Source organism: Cynocephalus volans, chromosome 3, assembly GCF_027409185.1.
Source record: "Cynocephalus volans isolate mCynVol1 chromosome 3, mCynVol1.pri, whole genome shotgun sequence".
NCBI lineage: Eukaryota > Metazoa > Chordata > Mammalia > Dermoptera > Cynocephalidae > Cynocephalus > Cynocephalus volans.
Genome location: NC_084462.1, coordinates 20,407,333 through 20,421,266, shown reverse-complemented (window position 1 = coordinate 20,421,266; position 13,934 = coordinate 20,407,333).

Below are 13,934 nucleotides of genomic sequence, written 5' to 3'. Positions count from 1 at the left end.
GCACTTACCTCCCCGGAGAGGAAGTGCTGGACAGTCCCTACAGGAGCGGCTCAGCCTGGAGAGTGAGTAAGTTTTCCCACTTCTTCTGCCCGGGAGGAAGTTGGGGAGATCTGTTATGTTATGCAAATCCTGCTTGGGCAGCTACTGAGGCCCAGATTGGGCACAAAAGGTTTAATTTTTGATTTTTCAGCACAGAATCCCCTTCAAAAGGGCAGTCAGCCTTTCTTCCAGGCCCCTTCCGTAGACAGGGCCAACTTGGCCCTGGAGAGCAGACACGGGACCTCAGGTGTGAGGGTGAGAAGCCCCATCCAGCTGAGAAGGGGACAGAGTTCCAAGAACAGGAAGCATCAGGAAGCATCTTGGCTGAGAAGCCGCAGCATTTAGGGCCCTGCCCAGCTGGAGGGGCTGCAGCCTGTCGGGACAAGCAGCACTGCGCTGGCACCTTAACCCTCTTGGGGGCTTGCTCCCTGCGGTGATACGGTGCCCAGCAGCCATCCCATTTTACTTGTCTTAAAACGAGAGGGGTGGCTGAATTGGTTAGAGCACAGTGTTAGAACCCAAGATCAAGGGTTCAGATTTCTGGGCCGGCCTGTGGCTCACTCGGGAGAGTGCGGTGCTGATAACACCAAGGCCCCAGGTTCGGATCCCATATATGGATGGCCGGTTCGCTCACTGGCTGAGTGTGGTGCTGACAACACCAAGTCAAGGGTTAAGATCCCCTTACCGGTCATCTTTTTAAAAAAAAAAAAAAAAAAAAAAGGGTTCAGATTTCTGTAACCACCAGCTGTCAAAAAAAAAAAAAAACTGGAGCGAGAAAACTAGTATTTGCACTTAGTGAAAAATTTTAAAACTGAAAGAAAAAAATGTGCATCACCCCTCCCTGGCAGCACAACCTCTTACTCTCTGGAGTCAGCACCTCCTGCTACAGCCTGTCCAGCCAGGCACTGGCGCCAAGGTCTGAGAGCTGGCACTAGGCAGTGAGGAAGCCATGACCTCCAAATACAGGTGGACCACATACACTTTAATAAAACATGGGGCTATCTTCTGTCATTTCCAAATTTTTATTGAACAATTTAGCTTGTTTGGGGGAGGGGGCAGGTCTAAAAAAAAGTTTACTGAAATAAAAGTTTCAAGACACAAGTTACCCACATTCCCAGCTTCTGTATAATCAGTGTGTATTTTTAATTTATCCATGCCCTCCAGTCCCTGTTCCTGTGCATGTTCTGTATTTTACGTATTTGCACAATATCATAGACTCTGCACTTTCAATAAATAAGTAAAAGCTATTTTCCCCTTCTGCTACATATTTTTTTCCAAAATCTGTTCCAGTTAACCTTCGTGATAACAGGCTGAGTATTCCTTACCCAAAATGCTTGGGACCATGTACCAGCCAGCCACCAAAAAATAAAAAATGCTTGGGACTGGAAGTGTTTTGGATTTCAGATTTTTTCAGATTTTGGAATATTTGCAGAATACATACCGTTGGCTATCCCTGGTCCAAAAATTTGAAGTCCAAAATGTTCCAGTGAGCATTTCCTTTGCCATGTCAGCACTCAAAAAGTTTTGGATTTTCGGAATAGGAATGCTCAACCTTTATTCCCACCTTTCCCCAGGCGCCTGCCAGCACATTTCAACACACCTACCCACTTACCGGGCTTTGAGGCATTTGTAAAGATATTAAGTGCCTTTCACTGCAACTTGCTTTTTCTCCCTTTTCAATCATACACTGTCTTCCAGGTCTGTAGATCTATATGCATCTAATTAGTTCTTTGGATACTTTCCATGATACTTTGTGTAGGTTTGCCACAAGTTATTCAACCATTCCCTTTAGGGAAAATTCAGATGCCTTCAGTGTTTTTGCCACCACACACAGTACCCCAGTGAACAGTCTGTAAAAAGCACCAGTTGGTGCGTGTGTGTGTGTGTGTGTGTGTGTGTGCGTGCGTGGTGTGTGTGTGCGTGGTGTGTGTGTGTGCGTGTGTGTGTGTGTGTGTGTGTGTGTGTGTGTGTGTGTGTGTGTGTGTGACGATGGCTTTCTGTCCTAAGACACGTCCTCTAGAATTGTGTGTGGTGTGTGTGTGTGTGTGTGCGTGGTGTGTGTGTGTGTGTGTGTGTGTGTGTGTGTGTGTGTGTGTGTGTGACGATGGCTTTCTGTCCTAAGACACGTCCTCTAGAATTGGACCTCATGGAGCCATCCCTTGTATCAACGCTTTACTTATTTTTTTTTTTTTTTTTTTAACTTTCTTCTCTACTTAAAAAACGGCTTCTTTTTAGTCAGGAACATTAGTAGGTAGTTGTCCGCATTTTTATTTTTCTGTCCTTCAAAAGTGTCTTTTTTATATACATTTGCCAGTCATAAATGTTCAAAAAACAAAATTCATGTTAACCCAGTGTGCGCATTTTCATTTTGCTTTTCCTTTCCGGTTTGGGCATTCACAAGCTGTGAGCACCTCACTTGGTAGAGTGCAGTGCTAATAAACACTAAGGTCAAGGGTTTGGATCCCCGTACCCACCAGCCCCCACAAAACAAGATAAGAGCAAGTGCTTCTGAAACAGATTTGCAATTCACCCTTCCCCTGAGAGCCTCTTGCCACAGGCCCCACTGGCCTTCTGTCTGGAATTCTCTTAATTCTCTTCTGACAGTGGTGCTCAGCTGTTCTCATGGTCACTTCTATAGTCCCTGTCTGTGTCCTCCCTCTTGATCGGGATTAAGTCTGACAACCAGTTCCTCTTTGTTATTTCCTTTCCCTTCGTGGGCACATTGTTGGCACAGACAGCTCAGGACTGATGGCTTGCTTTGCCTTGAATAGAAAGTGCCAGTCAGGAGCCAGCCGCCCCGCTCCAGCCCCGTCCTCCCACCCCCTGCAACAACATCTTAGGACGTACTTACTAGCCACAAATGTTTCTTCGGGTTGTGTGACCTTTTTTTTTTTTTTTTTTTTTCTTAATTTTTTTATGACCGGTAAGGGGATCTTCTTAACCCTTGACTTGGTGTTATCAGCACCATACTCTCCCAAGTGAGCCACGGGCCACCCCGGGTGTGTGACTTATCTCGTGACCTTCACCAAATTCCTGCTTAGATTTTCCTAATTCATTTTTGAGTTCTTTTTGCATTAAAGATGTTAATCTTTTTTTTTTTTTTTTTTTTTTTTTGTCTTTTTCGTGACCAGCACTCAGCCAGTGAGCACACTGGCCAGTCCTATATAGGATCCGAACCGAACCCGCGGCGTGAGCGTCACCACGCTCCCAGCGCCGCACGCTCCAGAGTGCGCCACTGGGCTCGGCCCATAAAGATGTTAATCTTTGAGTGTTAAATTTGTTTCTTACCAATTGACTTTAAATTTAATTTGTGATGTTTTCCTTCATTTCTATGTTGAGAAAATAATTTTCTAGCTAAACATTAAATTAAAATAAAAAATAAACAAAACTGTACTTAAAAAAAAAAAAAGGTGCCAGTCAAAACCTTCCCTGGAGGCACACAAGTGACCACACCTGCTGGGGTGGGCTCATCCCTCAGCGGGGAGGAAGAGAGCTTGTGGGAGTAGCTGTGAGCCCTGCAGGCATTCCAGCCCCAGCTCCACCATCATGTAGCTGCGTGGTATTGGGCAGGGTACTTGGGCCTGTTCCTTGTTGGTAAAGTGGGAATCATTACAGCGTCTTCCTCAGGTTATGAGAATTTGAGGACATGAGACAGGAAATGTGCTTGGCAAAGGGCAGAGGGACCATGGTGCTGGTCAGCAGCACCAAGAACATCGTCTGGTCCCTCCTTGGCTATCCCCTAGAATCCTCATCCAGGTGGGCTCAGGCTCAGGCCCATATGGTCATACAAAGCCATATTGTCCCTCACCACTTTTCTGGTGGCTCCTTGAGGATAAAATGCTGTCCCCTGACCAGACCGGGCCCACCCACCTCTCAAAAGAGTCTGAGACTGTTAACCAACCCCATGTCAGACCCCTGGGGGTACTTAGCCCACACCCACACCCTGTACAAGGGTGCACCTGTGCATGTGCCCTGAGCACACCTGGGTGCAGGCCTGGGCTGGGCCCTAGTAAGGCACTGCTCAGCTGGACAGTCCTGGGGCGACAGAGAAACGCAATTCAAACACCAGGCAGGTAGAAATGGGGATGAGGCGAGGGATGAGGTGAGGGATGGGACGCACTAGGGTGGCCCCGGCAGGCTGGGTGGGCTTTGCGGAGGGGGTTCCTAAACCCAACAGTTGGCTGAGCGGGCAGGCAGGAGGCAGCCCCAACCTGGCTCCTCATCCTCCTGGGGCTTGTCCAAATGCAGACTCCAAGGCCAGGGATCTGATTCCGTACATCCCATCCAGGTCAAGGAGACCCGGCACCGACATGGGTTTGCAGAAGAGGGAGAGCCCCGGCGGGTCAAAGTCCAGCCCTGAGCGCTGCTTCCACCACTTCTAACGGCCAGAGCAAACGACAGGCCAGCCAGGGGCAGGCAGGGGCAGCAGACCAACCTCCACGCGCATCTGCTCCACAAGCAAGTGCTGTTCTGCCCCATGTGTGCAGCAAGCGGCCACACCCTGCAGCAGCAAGGGCCACCTATGCCCAGGACAGCATGGGGACAGAGATGGCCACCGGGCTCACTTAAGCAACTCTCAGCTCTCCTTTCTCTCCCTGTCTGCCCCGAGCCTCTCCCTCCCTCTTTCTCTTTCCCTCTTTCTCTGCCCGCCCCCCTTATTTCTGAAAAGCTGTGGTAAGAAAATGAGCACAGCCTAGAATTAGGCCTCTGACACAGACAGCCGACAGGTGGCCTTGCCTGTCAGTATCACAGTCATTAAGGGTGATTTTCACCTTCTCAGCAGCCCCAGTGAAGAAACACTGGCTATGAGGATCTACAAGTGTCCATAAGATGAAAACCTGCCTATAGCCCAAAGGAAGTGAGTGGAAGGTCCAGATGGCTGTGCCCTATCCCAGCACCCTAGAAGCTGCCCCCAAGGAACGTCCCCAGTCTGGCCTCAGTCACTGTCCAGGGTGGCCTCAGGCCCCAGACAGGGCTTTGACTCTACCCCCTTGCGGGGGCTCTCGCAGAGCCTGGAACCAGGCACACAGTGGGGAGCCCACGTGGCCCCGAGGTGGGCGCCCAGAGGGGGTCTGGGCCTCCGCAAGCCTGCGCGGCCTCCAGACTGGCGAGCGTCTGACACGGCCCCCGGAGGCCTGTCCTGCTCCTCCCGGAGAGGGGAGCGGCGCCAGCGAGGAAGCGGGGACTTCCTCAGGCCTCAGCGGGACTGCAGGAAGCACAGGCGCTTCCTCAGTTCCTATCCCAGTTCAGCCATTTCCTGCCTCACAGTCACAGCCCAGTTGCCTGACCTCATGACCTCTTCTGCGGTACTGGCCAGGCCGGATTAATTCCTCACTGCAGGAGAAAGCCGGATGTCCCTTCTCCTTCCACAGAGACAGAACCTCTGAGCTGTAGCTGCTGTCATGGCCACCCCATGTCCCTGGACCCGTCCTGTGGGCCCTTCTGTCTGTCCCCCTCCTCTAATCTTTCTTGGGTCACAAGGACCAGGGTGGAGCAGGAAGCCGGAGGGAGCCTGGGACCAGAGGATGTGATAGGAAGACACCCCCAGGACCCCCCGGAAAACCTGCCCCCAGATCCTTGGATGAGGCCGAATCCAGTGTCATCTTGTTGGAGCCATTATTCTTGTGGGCCTCTGTGACCCTCGGCTGTCCCCAACCCTAGCTGGTGTGGATGGTTTGGCCGCCTCCTTCCTGGAATCTGTCTTCCCTCCTTGACTCTGTCCTGGCTCCTCCTGCTCCAAACTCCTCAGCAGAGGCATTTCCTCAGGCCTCTGGCCTGCGTCCTGGTCTCATCCCCCCGCGCCCTGCCTGTCCTCAGTGACGGCCTCCCCGCATGTCTCTGCTGTGACGCTGCACACCCCACATCGGCTCGTCTCCAGACATGTTGCCCTGGACACCCCTGGATTCATCCAACTCAGCTCCTCCCAAACCAACGTCACCATCATCCTCCCTGCAGTGGCACCTCCTCCCTGATTCCCCCCCAGGTTCAAAACCTTCACCAGGTGTGACATCCTCTCAGTCACTGGCTTCTGTCTCCTGGGGGGCTACAACAGCCTCCTGGCTGAGCTCACAGACTCTCTTCCCTTGCTGTTCCCCTCCTCCGCCCCTTGCCCCACTTCTTCCAGCCAGATGGACCCTGCAGATGTCTACCATAAGCAAAAGACACCCGGGTCAGGCAATATTTTGCCCAAGCTTCTCACCTGGGCATTCAAAGCCCTCCAGAGCACAGCGCCATCAGGACATTTGTCCTTTGGCTCCCAGAAACCAACACACTGTCTTATAGAGAGGAGCCCAAAACAGGTTAGAAACAAGATTCTGCTGCTCACTGCGTAAGCCCAAGGAGGGCTTTTCCAAAGGTGACATTTACTGGGCCAGCCCGTGGCTCACTCGGGAGAGTGTGGTGCTGATAACACCAAGGCCACGGGTCAGATCCCATATAGGGATGGCCGGTTCGCTCACTGGCTGAGCGTGGTGCTGACAACACCAAGCCAAGGGTTAAGATCCCCTTACCGGTCATCTTTAAAAAAAAAAAAAAAAAAAAAGTGACATTTACCAAAGGTGGCAGCAATAATAGCTCCCATTCCACGTGTGCTTCTTACAGTGTGGCCTTGAACAATCCCCATGACTCACAGTGGTGGACTTGCACAAACTCTCCCCTTGAACCTGGGCAGAGCTTTACAACTGCCTTGGTCAATAGAAAACAGAAGTGACACCAGGTGACTTCCAAGCCTACATCGTAAAATGCCTTGCACATCCCCCTGGTTTTCTTGGGACACTGATTCTTGAAACCCAGCCGCCGTGTTACAAGGAAGCTCAACTAGCCTACTTATGCAGAGGCCATAGGTAGACATCCCAGCCAACAGCTCAGTCAACATCAACTGTCAGATGTGTAAGTGAAGATGATACTCTAGAAGGATCCAGCCTCCAGCCTCTGAGTCTTCCCAGCTGAGGCCCTAGACATGGTGGAGCAGAGACAAGCTGCCCCCACTGTGCCCTAATTGAATTTTCCTGACTCCCCACCTTGCTGGTGTCCTGGGATTATTCTTCCAGACCTTACAATAATATCGTGAGCTCTTGAGTCCCTGTATTAAATACCTTTCTGGGCCGAGCCCGTGGCGCACTCGGGAGAGTGCAGCGCTGGGAGCGCAGCGACACTCCCGCCGCGGGTTCAGATCCTATATAGGAATGGCCGGTGCACTCGCTGGCTGAGTGCCAGTCACGAAAAAGACAAAAATAAATAAATAAATAAATGATAAATAAATAAATAAATAAATACCTTTCTGCCTACAGTGTCTTTCAGTTTCTTATAAACCAAAATGTACCGATAGCAGTCAGGTAGCAGAAAGATGATAGAACCAGGGTTTGAGCCGAATCTACCTCCAACATCTTCCCCTAAACCACCCCCACTGGCCTCAGTGGAAGTCAGTGCACAGTCAAGTGGGCTGGTGGGCCAATCCCAGCCAGCTCCAAGGCCTAGTCCCACCTTAAAAACTAATCCCTTTCCAGTTTAATTCAGGCTCTGGTGCCCACATTCCCCACTTGCAGGTGCCTGGGCTGAGGAATCAGAAAATCTAGAACATTGGGGCTGGGGGTCTCACTGCCCTTCTCTCCACCAAGATCCCCCTCCCTTATGTTGCCCTGTTTCCCCAGACACTGCACTAAAGATTTGTTTCTAACCTGCACCTCCGCAGAAAAGAATGTTCCCATTTAATATTTCTCCAAGGGTGGGTAGCAGCTCCTCTGTGTTCCACATCAGTAGGGGATGGTCTAGTCACTGCTCTGAGCTGATTTTGGTCCAGACAAGAGCCAAGACATTGGACATTTTTGCTAGCAAAGCAGCACCTGTCCATGACCTGATCATGGAATGCTGGAAGTGTCCCAGCACCCTCCAGAGCTGTGTTCACATGGCCCACAGCAGAATCTATGACTTCATTTTGTGGCTCCCTCTTACAGATGAGCTCAAGGTCACACCCTGAGTTAGGGGCCCAGCCAGGCACAGCTAGTCCTCCTATCTAGGAGGCAGACACAATGCTCCCTCCGGCCTTGCACTGTACTGGCGCCCACCTGCCAGCACGAGGTGGTCATTGTACACACTTACACATGCAAGATATTCCCTTTCACCTCTCAACCTCGCAAAAAGTGTCAAGGGAGCCTTTTGGGGGTGATCTGGCCACATCTATCAAAATGTCAAGTGAGCCAGGTATTGTCCTCCAAGCAATTCACACTGGAGACTTGTAAAAGGCTCCTGCACACAGTTGTTCCAAGCGATAGTGTCTGTGTTCGTGACAGATGAGTGGGGGATGAGGTAGATAGGATGGGACATCCACATTGAGAAGGCAAAGCGAGGGCTGCCTGTGCAGATAAGGAAGATTTGCATTTGTTAGGTGACTGCTCAAGGTCCAGAGCTGTGGGGGGAGCATGTGTGTAAACAGGGCACCGCTGGTGGGAATGTAGATGGTGCAGCTGCTGTGAAAAACAGTGGTGATTCCTCAAAAAATTACACATAGTGGGCCGAGCCCGTGGCACACTCGGGAGAGTGCGGCGCTGGGAGCGCGGCAACGCTCCCGCCGCCGCGGGTTCGGATCCTATATAGGAATGGCCGGTGCACTCACTGGCTGAGTGCCGGTCACAAAAAAGACAAAAAAAAAAAAAAATTACACATAGAATCACCATATGACCCAGCAACTCCACTTCTGGGTATACACCCAAAAGAGTCTAAAGCAGGGTCTCAAAGAAATATTTGCGCACCCATGTTCATAGCAGCGTTTTTCACAAGAGCCAGGAGGTAAAAGCTACCTAATTGTCCATGATGGATGAATGGATAAACAAACCAATGGCATATCCATACAATGGAATATTATTCAGCCTTAAAAAGAAACAAAATTCTGGCTGGTGGTTAGCTCAGTTGATTAGAGCGCAGCCTTACAACACCAAGATCACAGGTTTGGATCCACATACGGGCCAGCCAGCTGCAAAGAAAAAAAAAAAAAGGAAGGAAATTCTGACACATACACAACATGAATGAGACTTGAGGACTTGTGCTAAGTGAAATAAGCCAGTCACAGACGGACAAATACTGTTCGGTTCCACTTATATGAATGAGGTACTTAGAGCAGTCACAGTCATAGAGAATGGTGGCTGCCAGAGGCTGGGCACAGGAGGAACAGGGAGTTAGTATTTGATGGGTACAGAGTTTCAGTTTTGCCAGATGGAAAGTTCTGGATATGAGTGGTGATGATGGCTGCACAACACCATGCATGTACTTAATGCCTCTGAACTACACTTAAACATGGTTAAGATGGTACATTTTATGTGATGTGTATTTTACCACAAGTAAACATTAATGAATGAATGAAAATAAAATATATACAATGGGGTCATGATAACAACATAATAACAGACGGAGAAGCTGCCACAGGTGCCCCACATTCCCCTCGGCTCCCATGTCCCTCTGCGGGGAGCTCCTTCCCGTGGACCCCAGAGTCTGCCTCTGCCCTCTGGCTGTCCGTGCTCTCGACCTGCCCCCCAGGAGAAGTCTGCAGCTCAGGGGGGTCACAGTTCCAGCAAGAGCTCCTGCAGTGATGGTGGAAAGCCTGGCGTCCCTGCTTCTGGGGCAATGACCCCACTTTGTCCCTCTGAGCTGCTCAACAGAATTTGGCTCTGGTTGCCCAAGTGGTGACTTGCTACTGGTTTCCCTGTGTACCCTGTCCCATGTCCCCATCCTTTACCTGTGCTTCCTGGGATCACCTCCTAAATAAACCAGTTGGCCTTGTTTCGGGGGGACTTGTCACATGAGCGTGTGTATGTGAGTCTGTACTTGTATATATATTTTATGTTTTTATATATAAACCCCAGCTGCACTACTCACTGGTTGTGTGACCTGGAGCAAGTTACTTAACCTCTCTGACCCTCCATTTCTTCACCAAAAAATGAGAATAAAATAATACCTAACACAAAGGGCTGTTATAAGGACTGTATTAGTTTTCTAGAGCTGCCGTAACAAAGTGCCACAGACTGGACGGCTTAAACAACAGAAATTTATTGTCTCGCGTTCTGGAGGTTGGCAGTCCAAGATCAAGGTGTCAGCAGGGTTGGTTTCTCCTGAGACCTCTCTCCTTGGCTTGTAGATGGCCGTCTTCTCCCTGTGTCCTCACATGGTTGTCCTCTGGTGTGTATTCTCTGTCCTAATCTCTTACAAGGACACCTGTCCGATTGGATCAGGGCCCACTCTCACGACCTCGTGTTAACTTATTCACCTCTTTAAAGGCTCTGTCTCCTAATACAGTCCCATTCTGAGGACTATGGGGGGGTTACGGCTTCTACATATGATTTTGGGGGGGACACAATTCAGTCCATTATAAGGACTAAATGAGATAATATAAGGGTCTTCATAAAGTTCCTGGAAAAGTTTGTGTTATCTTTTAATTCCATTTTTAGTTCCATGAACTTTTCGAAGTACCCTCATGTGTAGAGGGCTTAGTATCTGGCACATAGTAAGGGTTATAGCATAATTCCTTAAATAAAACCTTCCAGAAGGATGTAAGAAACTGTTAACAGAGTCATCTTTAAGAGAAAAAGGACTGAGGCTGGGGCACCCCTGGACTTCTTTCTATATCTTTGGGTATCCTTTGAATTTGTATTTTATTCATTTATGATCTTAATTTCCTAAAATAACAACAATAATGGCAATAACAGTAATAACACTCTCAGAGCACTTGCCCAGCACTTGGCACTAGTTGGCGTCCCCAGGAAGGTGGGCTTCCTTCTTCCTCGACCCCTCCCCTGACCCTTCCCTCCTGCGCGTCAGGCCTGGGTCCCAGGGAGGAGGAGGGGAGTGCGGTGAAGGCTTTCATCTTTCTTAATTATTCACACATCCTGGAGGATCCTCCTTCTCCTGGGTTAAGCCCAGGCCCCCACTAAGGGGCTTGGGTTTCAGGCCAAATGCTCAGCCCGCCCACCCCCTCAGGCCTCCCTGTCTGGAAGACCCCATCTGTCCCCTTCTCCTTCCGCCACCCCCAAGGGTCTCAGAGCCCATTCCCCATCCAGACACTCCTGCTGCCCATGGCCCAGGGAGGCCAGGAACCCAGCTGCACATTGCTCAAGGGGAAAAACCAAGGCCAGAGGGGCTCCAGGGAGTCCGTATGGGCACTGCCAGGGGGTCTCCCTGCCCAGCCTCACTCACCTCATGATCGATCCCCAAAAGTCAGCATTTGAGGGAAAAGCTTGTAAAAGACAAAAACTTTTTTAAAAGAGTGAGTGCAGCTCTCACCCCTCCCAGCTCTGGGAGAGGCCCTGGAGGAAACTGCGCGCAGCTGGGTCTGGGGTGTCCCCCACAGAGGGGTTGTCCCATGAGACTCAATTTGGAAGCTCAGAGGCCTCACCCACCAGAGGGACCTGCCCAAGTCCTCCCGGGGCTGGTGAAAGCTCCACAGCCCCAGCATCCCAAGGGAGGAGGTGGCAGCAGATGGGAATAGGGAGGCCCAGGGCTGGGGTGGGGCCTGTTCTCCACGCTGGGACCATAGGCTGCCCACACCTGCCTGGCCTCCTGCCCCTGACCAGGGAGGGACCCACAGAGGGAAGTGCCTCTCCTTTCTTTGTTCTTTCTCGCAAGTTTAATTGAACATTTTCCCTTAAATCGTGATCTTTTGGGATCAGTTAACCCTGATGAGTGACTTGGAGCCCTGGCTGCACTTGCATAAACACACAAGGGACTCTCTAAGCCTCAGTATTCCCATCTGAGCAATGGGACATGGGACTCTTGTCACTCCCCCCTATGGAAGGCTTAGTGGGGGATCCACCCTCAGAGCCATGAGGTCCCTGCTGGCCCCTGTCCCAGCTGGGGATGGGGATGCATGGAACAGAGGTTAGTACCCTGAGTGCTGAGTAAGCGCAGGTTGGGGGCTGTAGCTCATGTTCCAGGGAGCTGGTCTGTGTGCGTGTGTGTGAGTCTGTATGTGCTCATGTCTGCGTGCCTGAGTACATGTGTCTGTGTGTGCACGTGTGCCTCAGCAGGCGGCTCCGTGCATATGTATTTGCGTGTGCATGGGGTTCTTTGCACATATCTGTACGTGTTCATACACGCAAGTCCGTGTTTGTGGGCAGGCTCCCAAGTGTGTGGACGTGTGATGGGTCGCACTCTTTGGGAACCGCCGAAGAAGCAAACAGGACTCACAGGAGCAGGAACTGCACCCAGTGCTCTGGAATCCGCTCCCTGAGGAGACCCTCCTGACAGGAGGGTCCTGAAGATGGGAAAAGGCCAGGATATGGGGAGTCGGGGCGCGCCAGAGCGAGTTTGGCAGTCCCCACGGCGCTCCGGGGCGCCCACGGGAGAGTCTCCCTCCTTCCGAAGACGCCCTTTTCCTCCACTGGGCCTGGAGAACAGTCGGCTTGACACCCTCAAACCCACACCTCACCCGGGACCCGAAGCCTTCCCTACGGGCGGCCTGTGCTTATGCGGGTCCCTCCACCCGGGTTGCTCTCCGGTCCCTTTTCCTGGGTTAGGGGCTCCCTACTCCTCCCTGGAGATCCGCTTGCTCGGGGCAGCCAGCCTCCGCCATCAGACCGTGAGCCTCCGCCATCAGACTGTGTGCGCACTCGACGGGCCCCACAGCCCGGGCACGCGCGGCCACGTGGTGGGCGCCCATTTAGGCGTCATGAATGGAAGTCAGAACCAGCTGAGGCCGGACCCGAGTCGTTCCAGGCCAGGGTCGGCCCCGTCCACGGGCGGGAATGCGCGGTGCTCCCTCCTCTCCCTCCTCCTGTGCGACCCCCTCATCCCCCATGGCCTGGCAGAGGTCGGCTCCGGAGGACTCATCTGTCTCTTCCACGTCACTGAGGCTTTTCTGGCTTCTGGCCTGGTATTAACCGGGCTGGGGGCGCCCAACAGGCCTTTGAAGCAGTCATCTGCCTCTGTCAATCTCGAGACTCCCGCCCCCTGGAACCACCAATCACAGCGCAGGCCTCCCAGCTTCGTCATCAACAGCCAATCGGTGGCCTCCGGCCGTGCAGAGCCTCGGCGAGGTGGGGACCGGGGGCGTGTGGGCTCCGGCCTGCGGTGTCACCCACGCCCCCATCCTCTACCCGGTCCCACCGCTCAGAGCTGCGCCTCGCTGCTCTTCACCTGTTCCCTCTGTAAAATGGAACAGCGTCTGACCCTAGGGCCAGGCTGGGATTAAATATTACACAAAAGGGTCCAGCCCCGCACCTGCCCCTCCGGTGGGGCTGGCCTCATGGAACCCAGAGAATAGGGCCCAAGATCCACGTCCCGCTGTGAGACATCCGGAGACATGCCTCCCTCCCTCGCTGAGCTGGGCTGGGGCTCTGGTTTTGATGCAGGCACCAGCCCAAGGTCTCCAAGCTTAGCCCATCCATCTCCGACTCCTTCCAAGGCCTGTGCGGGCTGGGCCTGCACTCCCAAGGGCCCAACAGCACTTCCTAGCTCGCGGGGGTGCCCGGCACGCTACTTGTGGGGGTGTGGAAGAACTGGGGGGCTTCAGGCACACTCATAAGGCCCTTTGTAGGACAAGAATTGGTGGCCCTTACCCCTAAGTTCCCTAGTCAAGGAGCACCTGTCAACCACGGGATGTATTTCCTTATCTGCACCTCCTAAATATTCTGCATGTGTTAGGCAGGGCCACCCCTATGTATACTCCTGCCCCAGGCCTCCTAAACATTGGAGATGGCCTATTGAGGAGCCGCCAATTCAGTTGCTCCTCACCAGAGTGCATACTATGTGCTTGTGCCAACCTGGTGGCTCTGGGCAGACCTACAGGCTGAACGAGTCCACTCCACTCCACTCCACCCCAGCCATGTCCTCCCATCCCAAGAGATGTCCTGGCTGCACGAGCTCACAGATCACCCACTGGAGCCCCAGCCTCCCTCCCTCCCTCCCAGCTC